Source organism: Marmota flaviventris, chromosome 2, assembly GCF_047511675.1.
Source record: "Marmota flaviventris isolate mMarFla1 chromosome 2, mMarFla1.hap1, whole genome shotgun sequence".
In the NCBI taxonomy this organism is placed as follows: Eukaryota; Metazoa; Chordata; class Mammalia; order Rodentia; family Sciuridae; genus Marmota; species Marmota flaviventris.
This window is the reverse complement of record NC_092499.1, coordinates 60,844,000-60,850,948: the sequence shown is the minus strand read 5'-3', so window position 1 is coordinate 60,850,948 and position 6,949 is coordinate 60,844,000. Positions and strand designations below refer to the sequence as shown.

General features: G+C 40.3%; 1 long non-coding RNA gene across 1 annotated transcript; it reads right to left on the bottom strand.

The window, feature by feature from the left end:
- Positions 1-5,245: 5,245 nt before the first annotated feature.
- LOC114088047 (uncharacterized) lies at positions 5,246-6,949 on the bottom strand. The gene is made up of 2 exons (XR_003581934.2): positions 6,863-6,949; positions 5,246-5,568 (listed from the first exon to the last, which is right to left on the bottom strand). It is a non-coding gene; the product is annotated as an uncharacterized lncRNA (long non-coding RNA).

Here is a 6,949-nt window from a genome sequence, read left to right as displayed (position 1 = left end):
AAAGGGCACCCCTCCCGCTCCCTGCTGGGGTGGTGTCAGATGAGGCCTAGTGGGGAGTCAGGACTTTTCCCATAAGGAGGCCACCACCACTTTACCTCCTGTGATATTATAAAATAATAAGAAATATGTATAGATAGATAGATAGATAGATATTTGTCCCTAGTTCCTGGCACAAAGCTTCTAAAACCCTTGAAATTTGCTAGGTGATAGGGGTGAGAGGAATATCTTTTGTTATTCATAATAAGCCCCTTCTGATCACACTGGAGTTTATGCTAATGAAGTGATTCTTGAAGGAGGGGGCTGGTTGCCAGAGGACTCAACCTTGTGATTAAGTTTGAAATTGTCAGCCTCTTCTTCAGACCTCACAGAAAGGGGGAGGGTCTGGCGATTGAAATGACCAATAGTTTAATCAATCATACCTTCATAATGGAAAGCACATAAAAACCACATGGGGAACAGTAATAAGGCATAACTACCCTTTCCAGTGAGGGAGGTATCACTGGAGACTTTGGGGAGCAAGTACTTTCACTCCTTCCTAGCACTAAGGAGTCACCATCCTAAAGTGTCAGTAGAGGCCAATTGGGTAAACTGTACTTCTGTCCCCATCTAGCAGTAACAAGGTGGTATTCCCCTTTTCCTGTTGGAGAGGTGTCAGGGGAAGCCAGCTAAAATCGGGTTAAATAAGATGCAGAGGAGCTGGGGTTGTGGCTCATCCATAGAATGCTCACCTAGCACGTGCGAGGCCCTGGGTTCAAATCCTCATAAAAATAAATAAATAAATGTATTACATCCAACTACAATTTAAAAATAAATATTAAAAAAATAAGATGCAGAGTTTTATAATGTCCGAAATAGTCAGATCTCAACAAAAATCACTCATAACAGCAAGATCTCAAACTGAATACAACAACAACAACAAAAAAAACAATTAAGAAATGCCAGCCCTGGGGCTGGGATTGTGGCTCAGCGTGCAGGAGCCCTGGGTTCGATCCTCAGCACTACATAAAAATAAATAAACGAAATAGAGAGATTGTGTTCAACTACAAGTAAAAAATGTATAAATATTTTTTAAAAGGTATTAAAAATTAAAAAAAAGAAATGCCAGCACCAAGATGAAAAAGATGTTAGACTGATAAAGATCTTACAGTAGCCAGCATAAAGATGCTTTAATGAGCAATTACTAACACAATTGAAACGAGTGAAAATATAAAGTCTCAGCAAATAAGTAGGAAGTCTTAGCAGAGATATAGAAGATGTAATGAGCAGGGTACAGGGGGGCATGTCTGTAATCCTGTCATTTTGGGAGGCTGAAGCAGGAGGATCACAAGTTCTAAGTCAGCCTCAGTAATTTAACAAGACCCTAAACAACTTAATGAGACCCTGTCTCAAAATAAAAATTTAAAAGGGCTAGGGATGTGGCTCAGTTGTTCAGCACATCTGGGTTCAATCTCCAATACAACAACAACAACAAAAAAAAAAATTTAAAAAGAAGGTATAAAGTGAAGAACCAAATGGAAACATTAAATCACTAAGTCAAAGGATATCTAATATATAGTGAGATAACCATGCTCATGGATTAGAAGATTCAACATGGTAAAGATGCCCATTTTCTCCAGGCTTAATTCAATTTCTATCAAAAATCCCAGAAAGAGTCTTTATAGATGTTGATAAGATTACATAATTTATATGGAAAGATAAAAGAAACAGAATAACTAAAATGATTTTCAAAAATAAAAGTAGAAGGGATCAGTCTGCCCAACTTCAAGACTATTGTAATAAAGACTGTTCGATGTTGATGAAGGGATAGATGCATAAATCAGAGGAACACAATGGATAACCCAGAAATAGACCCACAAATATTATATATACACATATATTGAAAGTGTACAAGTCAGAAACATTCATTACATTTATAAAGTTATGCATCCATTATTACTATTTCTAAAACTTTTATCACCCCAAATAGAAATTCTATACAAGATAAGCAATAACTCCCCATTCCCCACTTTCCCCAACTTCTACTTCCTATCTCTATCTATTTGCATATTCTAAATATTTCACATAAATGGAATTATACAATGGCTTTTTTTTTCTTATCTCTGGCTTATATCACTTTATGTTTTCAAGATTCTTCCATGTTGTAGCATGTGTCAGAACTTCATTTCCTAATATGACTGGATAATATTCTATAATACCAAATTTTGTTTACTCATTCATCTATTGGTGGACACTTGGGTTGCTTTCACCTTTTAACTTTATGAATGATTCCCCAAACGTTGGTACAAATATCTGTTTGTCCCCCTCTTTTAAAAAATTTTTGGGGTCTATATCTAGGATTGGATTTTTGTTATTGTTGTTGCTGTGGTGATTCTAGTAGGCATGAAGTTGCATCTCATTGTTGGTTTTTGTTTATTTGTTGTTGGGTTTGTTTGTTTTGATACTGGGGATTGAACTCCACAGTACTTTACCAATGAACTACATCCTTAACCTTTTTTATTTTATTTTGATACAAGGTCTCACTAAATTGCTAAGGCTGGCTTTCAACTTTCCATCCTCCTGCCTCAACCTCCCAAGTATCTGGGATTACAGGTAGGTGCCACATGCAGGTGCCACATGCCTGACTCATTGTGGTTTTGATTGTATTTCCGTAATAACTAATGATATAGAGCCAATGGATGAATGAATGAATGCACAAAGGGACTCACTATTTTAATAAAATCTTACAATCAAAAGAACATAATTCTTATGATTTTCTAGTTTGTATTATTATTTTAATATGCAAGATCATTAATATTAATTTTGAAAATGAGAATAAATCAGGATTTATATTTATTTTTCTTGATTATACAAATACTCTTCTGTACTATGTAACATTGTTTATCAATATATCATGGTGACTATAGACCGTCTCCTGTAACAGTGGTTTTCCCTTTATTTCTTTTTGTACCCCAGGCTATGCTCCCCCTTGGGAAATGAGCTGTGCCACAAAATGGATTAGAGCTTTGTCATTGGGAGGGGGGTTGTCAGTTAAGTAGATACAGCAGCATGTGCTTTCAGTATTCTCTGTATAAATAGAGCTACTTTCAAGATGCATTAGCTCCCAAAGCAATCCCTGAGGAAAGTGTGAATCCCTTCAGTCATAAAATGTGATACACAGAAACCACAGTGTAACACAATATATTCTTAATTATTAACAATGCGAATTATGAAAACATAATTTATAAAGCATCCCCTAGCAAGCACCAAGCATGACATTGGATAAGTAACTTTGTCCAATATCAGGATTTATTCTGAGTTAAAAAACCTGTCACAAAAAATCAGTTTATGAATCGATATGTGTATTAACCACATTAAAGGTTCTTCCTCAGAGCAGAGTGTGGTCGGAAAACGTGTGTCAAAGTGAAGTTCTAATTAATTCATACCTCATTAAGTATAATGGAATCTGGGTCAGCCCACAAGGGCATGGCCCTGAAATGCAAATAACTTGCCCTAATGAAAATCCTGTTGGTACTAGTAGGTGATCCCACTGTGCTTAACGGCAGAGAACAGACACTCTGTCCAGGGTGGGGAAAGGACGGCTGTCGTAGGAGGGCGCAGACAAGAGTGTAATCGCTAAACCTACGAACTCAGGTCACTCAGGGTAATTTGTCAGCACGGATCCCGGGTTGGCCGCCGCCGCCGCCCCCGGCCCCGCCCCCGCCTAGCCCCGCCCCTTCCTGCGGCCGCGGTCCCGCCCTGCTTTTTCAGGCAGTTCCAGCTTCTCTGCGCCACTCTCCGCCTCTTCGCCTGGGGCTCCGCGTGTCCTGGTCCCAGGTCTTGGCTTCTGTTCTCCTCTGCTTGGGCTAGGATGCCGGCTGGCAATGGTCCCCGGGTTGCGCCTCTTTCACTTGTTTTTCTGGGACCGCTGCCCGGTCCTCTTTAGCTGCATCGGGTAGCCTCCTAGGGTGCTCTCAGGGCCCAGCAATTGGGGCCTTTGTCCAACTTCTGCCTTGCCCTGTGCTCCTCCCTTGGTAGCTGCTGAGGTTTCGAGTCCCAGGCCCTATGTGGCCACACACCATCTTTCCCGACCAGGGCAGAAAGCCTTTTCTTTTCATCTGACCTCTTGCTCTTCTTCATTTAACACCCCCAAAGAACTAATTTGTAAACGTCTGGGGGTTCCTGGTATCGAGTTTTTTAGACAAATTGAGACTCCATCCGAGATGAAGGCCTTATCTATTCTGATGTTTGGAGCCACAGAATTGACGGTTTACATTTTGAAAGCGCAAACCCCACCTTAAGACCGACATTGCCTTGTTTTCTGCAGTGTTAAAAAGTCACAACAACTGTTGCCCTCGCTGGCGCTGTGACACTGATTTGTAGCCTCAGCCTCACGGAAGGCTACAGTAGGAGGGCGGCTTCAGTCCAGAAGTTTGGGGTTAGTCTGGGCAACATATCAAGACACTTGTCTCTTTTAAAATAAAACAACCATACAAAATAAAAATCTAAAACTCAAATTTAAAAATGTAAACAACTGATTGGAGCTTAGGCATAATTGACTTAGCACTGAATATATGTCTGTCACTAATTCATACAGCAATGGTGAAGTGGGGGTTAATGTAATTGATGGTGGTTCAACCTAAACCATCATAAAACAAAAGATTTTATCGATTCATAAGACGAGATTTACTGCCACTGAAAATACAGGGACAACTGAGAAAGGAAGAAAATTTTCATTTACAAAATAATAAAATGGGTACAAATATAGAGAATGTAGGAAAATACAGGACTTGTTTCTTTTTTTTTAATCTTACAGACGGGTAAAGATGATCCACTCGGGGCTGGGGATGTGGCTCAAGTGGTAGCTTGCTCGCCTGGCATGCGTGCGGCCCGAGTTTGATCCTCAGCACCACATACAAACAAAGATGTGTCCGCCGAAAATTAAAAAATAAAATATTAAAAAAAAAAAAAGATGATCCACCCATTAGGATGCCCTGTAGATGCTGCAGCTCTTTTGGTTCTTGTCCTTTAGAAGTTCTAGCTATGAAGAATTTTCTTGGCTGGGGTTGTAGCTCAGTGGTATAGCACTCGCCTAGCACATGCGAGACCCTAGGTTTGATCTTCAAAACCACATAAAAATAAATTCATAAAATAAAAGGCATTATGTCCATCTACAACTAAGAATATATTTTTTAAAGTTTTCTTCTGTGAATTTATCTGAAAAAGTTAAGAGTATGCTGTAAAAATAAAGAGGCCCCACCAATATATATTGATTTAAAGGAAATAGAGACTTTTTACTCTTGTAACAGACCAGAGATAGGAATGGTTCTGACTAGCAGGGTGGTTCAGCTCCATTTTCATTCACGCATCCTGGTTTCTTTCCTCTGCAAGTTTTCGCATCCTCTGGGTGAGATATTTTTCCTCGTTTGCGTGGTTAAAGTTGGAGCGCTACAGCGGGTGTGCACTGGCGCCACCTAGCGCTGGAGCAGGGACAACGAACATGAGAAGGCGAAAGCAGGCAACAGCCCTAGGTTTCCTTCCTTCCAATAATTCAGATTGAGCTGGCCTCCGACACTTTTGCGGACCTCCAACCTCAAAAGAGCAGAAACGGAGGGCAACGATTTATTTTTAAGCAAGAGTTACAGATCACCTGTAACACTTCATTCTTGTTCCACTGGTGAGAACTTAACCACACTAGGTTGTAAGGTCAACTGAGAAATGTGGTCTCTAACTGGAACTTCCTGTGTCCAACTATAAATTTATCAGGGTAATAAAAGGTTGAAACAGACTTTGGGGGAAACTATCATTCTGCGACATTCCCTCTTAATTTCTCAAGGGAGGCTCATTAACTTCAGTTTATTTACATTGTAGAGTCCTTTTGCTTTCAATCAATGTACTTTAATATATGCCTGTAATGTACTTTAATGTATGCCTCATTCTTTGGCCCCTCCCGCTTTATTCCATTTTGAAAGAGGCAGAGTCAAAGGGGGAAACGGGAGGGTTGTTTTTTAAGGTGAAAGAACTCAGAATCTCTGAGAGAGACACACACACAGAGCCAGAGACAAGAATTCTGAACTACTGGGTTTGAGTTAAGAAGGTACAACAGGGGGTTGTTATTCCCTGACTCTGTAAAGATAAATTTAGAGAAGGGGAGTGGCAAGGAGTTGAAAGAAGAGTTGAAAGTTTTTATCTGATGGTCTTTAAGTTACCTACCTCAAGGACCGAGGTGGAGAGGAAAGCTCAGACTCATTTTTAGGGGAAAAAAAAAGGGGGGGGGGGGAGGAAAGACTGCCCACGAGGAAAAATGAAATTTCTGCTGCAGCAGAACTACTCCGGTTGTATTTTTTTCTTTTTTCTTTCTTCCCCTCCATCCCTTAACCTAAGCTTGTTCCAAAATGCCTCCAAGCCGTCAAATCGAAATTCTTCGCCCAAATCTTACACAGTTACCCAGTTACTATTTTTTTTCTTCAACAACAGGGACAACGAACATGAGAAGGCGAAAGCAGGCAACAGCCCCAGGTTCCCCTCCTTCCAATAATTCAGATTGAGCTGGCCTCCGACCCTTTTGCGGACCTCCAACTTCAGTTACTATAGTTTATTCCCCTTCGTACAGCGCAAACATCTCCTAAATTTGCTTATTGTGGAAAATGGAAGATTTAGGTAAATGGTTCCCTCTTAAAATAAAAATTTATTTAAAATAAATAAAATGACATCTTCCAAAAGATGCCACACGTATTCAAGTCTGCTGAAGCAAGATAATGCCGGGGGACCAGGCATTAAGCACTTCCTTTACTTTCTCACTGCGTTTCTGGATACAACGAGGATCACTTAAGAGTTTACTGACCTGACCGTTTCCGGGTAAATACAAACAGGGTTTGGAACAAACCTTAGTGAGACCACGCCACAGAGGTACGCTTTGGATTCCTCGCTTAGTCTATTACAAAGCAGAACTGTAACCCCGCCGGGGTGACGA